At 34.3% G+C, this 10,479-nt stretch overlaps 1 pseudogene; it reads left to right on the top strand.

The window, feature by feature from the left end:
- Positions 1-7,507: 7,507 nt before the first annotated feature.
- LOC128289134 (ATP synthase subunit alpha, chloroplastic-like) lies at positions 7,508-9,095 on the top strand (annotated as a pseudogene).
- The last annotated feature ends 1,384 nt before the right edge of the window (positions 9,096-10,479 follow it).

The following is a 10,479-nucleotide window of genomic DNA, read 5'->3' as shown; positions in this document are numbered from 1 at the left end:
TTTAGTTCGGATTTTCGGATAAAAAGAAGAGAGGATTTACGATTATTCAGAATTGAATCGAATAGGTACTGGCATTGTGATTTCATATATTCTGCTATTCTCCACGAGAATGCTGATTTATTGGCAAAGAGACGAAGAAATAGATTTATTATTCCATTTCAATTGATTCAAGACCAAGAGAAAGAACTAATGCTACATCTCCATTCCGGTATCTCGATGGAAATACCCATAAATGGTATTTTCCGTAGAAAAGTATTCTTGCTTTTGACGATCCTCGATACAGAAGAAAGAGTTCAGGAATTACTAAATATGGGACTTAGGGGCGCATTCAATCGTCAAAAGGAGGATGTGATTGAGTATCGAGGAGTCAAAAGGTTAGCCAAAATACCAAATGAAAGTAGATCGATTTTTTCATTCTCGAGGAAGTATATTTTATCCGAATCTTCTTCCATAATGGTACGGAACAATAGTATCATTGGAGTAGATACCCCAATCACTTTAAATACAAGAAGCCAAGTGGGCGGATTGGTCCGAGGAAAGAAAAAAAGGATTGAACTGAAAATTTTTCGGGTAATATCTATTTTCCCGGAGAAAGAGATAAGATATCTCGACACAGTGGCATCTTGATACCACCAGGAACGGGCAAAACAAACTCTAGGAATCAAAAATTGAAAAATGGATCTATGTCCAACGGATCACACCTACCAAGAAAAAGTATTTTGTTTTGGTTCGACCTGTAACCCCATATGAAATACCGGACGGTCTAAATTTAGCAACACTCTTCCCCCAGGATCCATTTCAGGAAAAAGATAATATGCAACTTCGAGCTGTCAATTATATCCTTTATGGAAATGGCAAACCGACTCGAGAATTTCTGACACAAGTATTCAACTAGTTCGGACTTGTTTAGTGTTGAGTTGGGACCAAGACAACAAAAGTTCTTTCGCCGAAGAGGTCCTGCCTTTGTTGAAGTAAGGACAATGGTCTGATTCGAGATTTCAAGAATCGACTTAGTGAAATCATATTTTTATATCAGAAAAGAAATGATCCGTCAGGTTCAGAATTGATTTGATAATAGGTCAGATCGTACCAATAAAAATCCGTTTTATTCCATTTATTCCAACGCAAGGATTCAACAATCGTTTAGCCAAAATCACGGAACTATTCATACGCTCTGAACAGAAATAAGGAATCCCAATCTTGATAATTTTGTCAGCATCTAATTGTTTTCGCATGGGCCCATTCAACGATGTAAAATATCACAATGTGATAAAACAATCAATTAAAAAGATCCTCTAATTCCAATTAAGAATTTATTGGGTCCTTTAGAACAGCCCCAAAATTGCGAATTTTATTCATCATTTTACCCTTTAATAACTCATAATCAGACCTCGGTAGCGAAATATTTTGAGCTTGACAATTTAAAACAGGCTTTTCAAGTACTTAACTATTATTTAATAGCTGAAAATGGAGAATTTATAATTTCGATCCATGCCGTAACATCTTTTGAATGCAGTCAATTTGAATTGTATTTTCCCCATCATCATTATCATCATAATTATTGTGAAGAAACGTCCACAATAATTAGTCTTGGGCAGTTTATTTGTGAAAATGTATGATAGCCAAAAGCGGACCACGCCTAAAATCGGGTCAAGTTTTATTGTTCAAGCTGATTCTATAGTAATAAGATCGGCTGTTTTATTTGGCGACCGGGAGCAACTGTCCATGGGCATTATGGAGAAACCCTTACGAAGGAGATATGTTAGTTACATTTATATGAAAAATCGAGATCTGGTGATATAACGCAGGGTCTTCCAAAAGTGGAACAAGTGTTAGAAGTGCGTTCGATTGATTCAATATCGATGAACCTAGAAAAGAGAATTGAGGGTTGAACGAATGTATAACAAGAATTCTTGGAATTCTGGGATTCGTGATTGGTGCTGAGCTAACTATAGTGCAAAGTCGTCTCTTTGGTTAATAAGATCCAAAAGGTTTATCGATCTTCAGGGGTACAGATCCATAATAGGCATATAGAAATTATTGTACGTCAAATAACATCAAAAGTATTGGTTTCAGAAGATGGAATGTCTAATGTTTTTACCTGGGAACTGATTGATTATTGCGAGCGGAACGAACGGGCGTGCTTTAGAAGAAGCGATTTGTTATCGAGCCGTTTTATTGGGAATAACGAGAGCATCTCTGAACACTCAAAGTTTTATATCTGAAGCAAGTCAAGAAACTGCTCGAGTTTTAGCAAAGCTGCCTCCGGGGTCGTATCGATTGGTTGAAAGGCCTGAAAGAAAACGTTGTGCTTGGGGGTATGATACCCGCCGGTACCGGATTCAAAGGATTAGTGCACCGGTCACGGCAACATAACAACATTCTTTTGGAAACAAAAAAAAAGAATTTCTTCGGGGAGAAATGAGATATTTTCTTCCACCACCGAGAATTATTTGACTTTGCATTTCAAACAATTTACATGATACATCAGGCCGCTCTTTATAGGTATAGAATTTAATGATTCTAAGATAATTTGTTGTATTATTTGAGTTGTTAATTTGTTAATAGTAATAAAGAGAATAACGAATAGAAAGTAATGGCTTGCTCGTGGATAAACGACCAATCCCCGGTAGAAGAGAAGGTTCCATTGAACTATTATTTATTTCAGGAAATTTTGTCTCTTTTTTTTACTTAAAAAAAGAGAGAGAGAGGAAGTGCAAACAGAAATGGCAAGAAGATATTGGAACATAAATTTGAAGAGATGTTGAAGCAGGAGTTCATTTTGGTCATGGTACTAGGAAATGGAATCCTAGAATGGCGCTATATATCTCTGCAAAACGTAAGGGTATTCATATTACAAATCTGACTAGAACCTGCTGTTTTTATCAGAAGCTTGTGATTTAGTTTTTGATGCAGCAAGTAAGGGAAAACAATTTTAATTGTTGGTACCAAAAATAAAGCCGCTGATTCGGTGGCGCGGGCTGCATAAGGGCTCGGTGTCATTATGTTAATAAAAATGGCTCGGTGGTATGTTAACAAATTAACACAGAAACGAGGCTTCATAAGTTCAGGGACTTGAGAACAGAACAAAAGACGGGGACTCAACCGTCTTCCGAAAAGAGATGCAGCTATGTTGAAGAGACAATTATCTCGCTTAAACATATTCAAGGGATTAAATATATGACGAGATTGCCTGATATTGTAATCATCGTTGATCAGCAAGAAGAATATACGGCTCTGCGAGAATGTATCACTTTGGGAATTCCAACAATTTGTTTAATCGATACAAATAGCGATCCTGATCTCGCAGATATTTGATTCCAGCAAATGATGACGCTATAGCTTCAATTCGATTAATTCTAACAAATTAGTAGTCGCAATTTGTGAGGGTCGTTCTAGCTATATACGAAATCCTTGATTAATAATAAGATAAATTTTTTGAACTACATAGATCTATGGAACTTTTTGAACCACATAGATCTATGGAATCGGTTAATATATCCTGAATCGCACAAAGAGATAAAAAACTGAATATTGTGATTAGTTTGTCGGTGTCAAAATATAGAATTTGAGTAGGCAAGAGAAGATTGAATCAAAATAATTCCTTTTTTAAGTAAAGTTCTATTTCTGTCAGAGGGCAATATGAATGGTATATCAAACGCACTAAACGGGTTATACGATATCTCTGGTGTGGAAGTAGGCCAACATTTCTATTGGCAAATAGCAGGTTTCCAAGTCCATGCCCAAGTACTTATTACCTCTTGGGTTGTAATTACATCTTATTAGGTTCCGTTATCGCTGTTCGAATCCACAAACCATTCCAACTGCCGGTCAAAATTTCTTCGAATATGTTCTTGAATTCATTCGAGACGTAAGCAAACTCAGATTGGGAGAAGAATATGGTCCATGGTTCCCTTTATTGAACTATGTTTCTATTTATTTTGTTTCTAAATCGGTCGGGTGCTCTGTTCAAACCATTAGCGATGAATTAGTAGTTGTTGTTCTGCTTTTTAGTACCTTCAGTCGTCCCTTATAATTGTCATGTTCCTGGATTATTTACAAGTGGGATTAAGTTTTATTTTGCAACTTTAGCTGCGGCTTATATAGGCGAATCCATGGAGGGTCATCATTGACTAGTTTTTGTTTTTGAAATAGTCTAGCCCTTTTATCCAATATAGCTATCCAACTAAAGGGCATACATACGACGATCTAGAGTAATAACAAAAAGATTACGATATTAGAGAATTGTAATAAAAAAAGGAAAGAGATCTAATTGAAAAGATCTTTTTCCTAAAATTCAGGGTTGGTCCATTTTTTTTATTACTTATATTTATATCATATTTACCTTCGATCAATATTATCCGATCAATATTATCTTTATCTTGATATTGTTTTTGTTTATTCAATTTCAATATTATGAGTCCTAATTAGAATAGGAATTTTATGGTATCAATTTAGGGTCTATGATTTTAAAAAGCTGTTCTTATAGATATAGAATGATTCTATTTCAGTCGATTTCTTCATTCAATTCAATGATTGACCAAAAGAAATTTTTTTTCATAAATAATAAAATAAATTGCATGAACTTAGCTCAATCAAATACTGATATTGATGTTTTATTTTATGCAATGATTTGGTCTAATGAATTCGTCCATTTAGATTGTATCCATGAGATAATGCTAAATAAAAATAAAAGGAAGAGACGAATTTACATTACAAAAACGATATAAAAAAATGATTAGGAAAAAGGGGGTAAAATTAGGTATATGGAATCTAATGGCTATAAGACAGCTCTTGTCTATCCTTTGAGGAATAATTTAGAATCCAATTGAATCTAAGACATGAATAGTTGGTTTACGTTATGTAAGAAACACATGTATATGGGATATTAGATATTGACTAGTTATATACGAACATATTGACTAGTTATATACGAACTCAAAATATATCTAATCCAACCTACTACTGTGGAGTTAGATAGGTATTCCAATAGAAGAATAGTTCTCTGTTTCGTCTTTGCTTTGAATTGAACGAATAAAGAGATAAAATAAAGACAAAACGAAGAATTCAAAGCAAAGAATGGGTTGGAAAAAGAAAGGAAGAACAAAGTATGTGCGGATTCAAAAAATCTAGTGGATAGGACCCAAAAAAAGATGTCGAAATAGTTCTGACGGTTCAATAATCTTCTCTTCCATCGGAGTTCTTAGTTACTTCGGCAGGTTGAATCTTAGCGATGGAATAATATAATTAAGTCAAAATTCATTGATGATTGTATCATTAACCATTTCTTTATTTTGGTGCGAGGAACTTATCATGAATCCACTGATTTCTGCTGCTTCCGTTATTGCTGCTGGGTTGGCTGTCGGCTTGCTTCTATTGGACCTGGAGTTGGTCAAGGTACTGCTGCAGGCCAAGCTGTAGAAGGTATCGCGAGACAACCTGAGGCGGAGGGAAAATACGAGGTACTTTATTGCTTAGTTTGGCTTTTATAGCTTTAATTTATGGGCTGGTTGTAGCATTGGCATTTTATTTGCGAATCCCTTTGTTTAATCCTATAAACATGAGAATTTTGTATTTTTTTTCTTATTTTATGGCTTGGGACTTCTCGCTTTTTCGAATTCTATCAAGATTTCACCCTACAATTAATTATTCGTTGGGACAATAATCCATGGAAGGATTAATTTGAGGATGAGGAATTATCACACCGACTCGCTTTCTTCCTTCCTTCTTAGTTCAAGAGAACCCTTATTTCTCATTTATTGTTTAAAGGAGTATTGCAACGAATGAGGTATTTTGCCATTGACATGAAACCTGCCCCTAATTCTAATAAGAATTATTATTATTGGGAATTTTCAATTGAAAAAAAATACATTTTAGCTAACTAGATAAATAGAATATATTTTTGACCTGTTTAGACATAGGTAAATGAAAATTCATTATTTATGAATAATTTTATAAAAATTTAATAATTTATTAAAACAAAAAAGAAATACAGAATTAGAATAATTAGAATAATATAAATATGATAGAATAGAATAAATGGAAAAGGGTCAAAGATATATATACAAAAAAAGAACTGAGTTCTTTTTTAGTCTATCTAAATAAAATAGGAGATCATATGAAAATGTAACTGATTTTTCGTTTCCTTGGGTCACTGGCCATCCGCCGGGAGTTTCTGGGTTAATACCGATATTTTAGCAACAAATCCAATAAATCTAAGTGTAGTCCTTGGTGTATTGATCTTTTGGAAAGGGAGTAAAGGAGTTGTTTATTTCAAGAATAGGCTGGATTCACCCAGTTGTACTTTTTTTCATTATAACTAGGAAAGAAAAGAGTGCATGATCCCGCGAATTACTTCTGAATAAATTTTTAAAATCATATTATAGAACCATAGCATTTCGTGATTCATTGGTACATCGACTTTGATTTCTATTAACTAATAATCTGGGACCATTAACATGGTTAAGGCCAAACCCGTTTGAAGTTCAGATGCAGCAGGGTACTCTTTCTACTACTATGTTACTAAATACAGAAATATTTTCAAAACAAAAATGTTTTTTCGATATAAAACACTCATGTCGATAAAACGATTTGAGCCCCTTTTTCCAATGCTGAATCGATGACCTATGTATAAAGGGAGAAGAATTCTTTGAATTTGAAGAAAAAAAAGAAACAACTTTGCTGACAAATTACAATTATACATTATACAATTCTAAGTACAATTAGAAATTCCAAATTATATGTAACTTTTTTATTTATTATTTTTTATTATACTTTTTAGTTTTTGATATATTTTCTATTTTGGTCAGAAGAATCCTCCGAATATTCTGGTCTTGGATTAGTAATCAGTTTCTATATTTTGGAATATGAATAGAGACGAGAGGGAGAGGTGCTCATTACATTAGAAAAAGATATTGGGAATTAATTCCAATAAATAAGAAATAATTGAGCGTGAGCCAAATGAATCGAAAGGTTCATGTTTGGTTCGAAGGGATCATGAATAAAAAAATGAATGGAAAGATAATCTACTTTCATTAAGTGATTTATTAGATAATCGAAAGAGAGGATCTTGAATACTATTCGAAATTCAGAAGAACTACGCGGGGGGCTATTGAACGGCTGGAAAAGGCCCGGCCCGCTTACGGAAAGTAGAAATGGAGGCGGATCAGTTTCGAGTGAATGGATACTCTGAGATAGAACGAGAAAATTGAATTTGATTAATTCAACTTATAAGATTTTGAACAATTAGAAAATTACAAAATGAAACCATTTATTTTGAACAACAAAGAGCGATTAATCAAGTCCGACAACGGGTTTTCAACAAGCTTTACAAGGAGCTCTAGGAACTCTGAATAGTTCTTTAAACAACGAGTTACATTTACGCACCATTAGTAATATTGGCTTATTGGGGTGATGAAAGAAATAACTGATTAGCCCTTTTTTACCTTTTACTTTATTGTAGATTGTAGGTATTTTTTTTCTTCCAAAAAATAATTAGGAAATACTCATGGTAACTATTAGAGCGACGAAATTAGTAATATTATCCGTGAACGTATTGAGCAATATAATAGAGAAGTAAAGATTGTAAATACTACCGTCCTTCAAGTGGGCGACGGCATTGCTCGTATTCATGGTCTTGATGAAGTAATGGCAGGTGAATTAGTAGAATTTGAAGAGGGTACCATAGGCATTGCCTCAATTTGGAATCAAATAATGTTGGTGTTGTATTAATGGGTGACGGTTTGATGATACAAGAGGAAGTTCTGTAAAAGCAACAGGAAAATTGCTCAGATACCAGTGAGTGAGGCTTATTTGGTCGTGTTATAAATGCCCTGGCTGCTTCTATTGACGGTCGGGGTGAAATTTCAGCTTCTGAATCTCGGTTAATTGAATCTCCTGCCCCAGGTATTATTTCGAGACGTTCCATGAGCCCTTCAAACAGGACTTATTGCTATTGATTCGATGATCCCTATAGGACGTGGTCAGCGAGAATTAATTATTGGGGATAGACAGACCGGTAAAACAGCAGTAGCCACGGATACGATTCTCAATCAGCGGCAAAATGTAATATGTGTTTATGTAGCTATTGGTCAAAAGCATCTTCTGTGGCTCAGGTAGTGACCACTTTCCAAGAAAGGGATGAGTACAACCATTGTGGTAGCCGAAACGGCGGATTCCCCAGCTATATTATAATACCTCGCTCCTTATACAGGAGCTGCTTTGGCTGAATATTTTATGTATCGTGAACGACACACCTTAATCATTTATGATGATCTTTCCAAGCAAGCACAGGCTTATCGCCAAATGTCTTCTATTACGAAGACCGCCGGGTCGTGAAGCTTATCCAGGAGATGTTTTTATTTGCATTCGCGCCTTTAGAAAGAGCCGCCAATCAAGTTCTCAGTTAGGTGAAGGGTATGACTGCTTTACCAATAGTTGAGACCCAGTCGAGACGTTTCGGCGTATATTCCTACTAATGTGATTTCCATTACAGATGGACAAATATTCTTATCCGCCGATCTATTCAATGCTGGAATCAGACCTGCTATTAATGTGGGATTTGTCTCCAGAGTAGGATCGGCGGCTCAAATTAAAGCTATGAAACAAGTCGTTGGTAAATCAAAATTGAATTGGCCCAATTCGCCGAATTAGAAGCTTTGCACAATTTGTTTTGATCTCGATAAAGCTACTCAGAATCAATTGGCACGAGGTCAACGATTACGTGAGTTGCTTAAACAATCCCAATCAGCTCCTCTTACGGTGGCAGAACAGATAAGTACTATTTATACCGGAACGAATGGTTATCTTGATTCATTAGAAATTGGACAAGTAAGGAAATTTCTCGTTGAGTTACGTACTTACTTAAAACGAATAAACCTCAGTTCCAAGAAATCATATCTTCTACCAAGACATTCACTGAGGAAGCGGAAACGCTTTGAAAGACGCTATTCAGGACCAAATGGAACGTTTTCGACTTCAGGAACAATTATAAATAGAAAATTCTAACTTAATGGAATATAGAGAAATCGATTCAAAATTGCGTCCAATAGGATTTGAACCTATACCAAAGGTTTAGAAGACTCTGTCCTATCCATTAGACAATGGACGCTTTTCATTACGATTTTTGACATTTTGACTTTTTTTCTCTTGTTCGGTTTTTTCTTTTCTCTTGGTTGGAAAACTAAAGAACATGTGAAAATTGTATTGTTAGAATTGTGATTTATTAATTCAATTCAATGATGCTAATGCATCGTTGAATTGAATTAAATATTCAAATAGATAGAATAGATAGAATTCGAATATCGAGGGTAGCGGAATCGAACCCGCATCGTTAGCTTGAAGGCTAGGGTTATAGTCGACGTTGATTCATTATTTTAGCGTTCTAATTCAAAACCGAACATGAAATTTTGGTTTATTCGGCCTTTATGGAAGATGGATAAATAAAAAAAGAAATAAATAAAATAGAATATAAATAAGATAAAGATAAGGCAGGAACGAAATGAAATAAGAATTTGGCCCATAACATCTATGTTAGCTTTTCTGTCTGAATGCATTCAAAACAATTCGCTTAGATGATCCTTCTAGAAGAATGGGATTAGAATAGAACAATTTTCTAGTTACTTGTTCTCTATTTATTTGAGAAAATCCTTAGAAAAGCATTTTGTTTCCGCGAGCTAAAACAAGATGTAAATGTCTCTAGTAAACCAAAGTTATCGTTTAATAGCTATTTTGCTTCAATCTATCCCATCAAAAAATTGAAGATTTAGTTACGATTAGAAATACACTTTTCTATCTTTATCCATGGATCTTTTCTCATACTTATTCAATTGGAAGTATTGATCCAATTGAAAAAAATTTATGTTTCGTAATTTCATAATCCAATTTTCAATTTTAGTTAGAATATAATTTTAAAATTATATTTAATTGGCCCTTGATCCAAATCACGAGAATGTATATTCTTCCTCAAATCTTTCGTTGAGAGGTAAAGGATTAAACTTTTAAGAAATAAAGTTTTTGCTCGGAATATGAATCAAACCGAGGGACCCCTTAACTCTTAGGGGATTAATAGAACGAATCACACTTTTACCACTAAACTATACCCGCTACAATGCGATTATTGTATTTATTGTATATTTATTGTATATAAATATAAAGGACCCTTTGTCAAACAGGGAATTGGGCGTAATCAAGATAGGATTACAAGATAGGAGCCCAAAAATCCTGAAAATTAGGCCTTGCCACCTTTTGTCAGAAGACTTGTGTTATAGGATTTTGATAGACAGGATCGACAAAAGGACTTAGTCATAACATAATAATATAAAAATGGATTGCAAAATCCATAGTTTTTTTATTATTTATTCTAGTTATTCTAGTAAAATAAAAATAAATGGAAATAAAAGAAATAGGAAGAAAGAAAAGAATAGAAATAATATTTTGATTCTATATCATAGGAACGGAAATAGGACTTCTTCCGCTTCT

The sequence above is a fragment of the Gossypium arboreum genome, unplaced genomic scaffold (assembly GCF_025698485.1).
Source record: "Gossypium arboreum isolate Shixiya-1 unplaced genomic scaffold, ASM2569848v2 Contig00475, whole genome shotgun sequence".
Classification (NCBI taxonomy): domain Eukaryota; kingdom Viridiplantae; phylum Streptophyta; class Magnoliopsida; order Malvales; family Malvaceae; genus Gossypium; species Gossypium arboreum.
The sequence above is the reverse complement of the archived record's forward strand: the minus strand, read 5'-3'. Positions and strand labels throughout refer to the sequence as shown.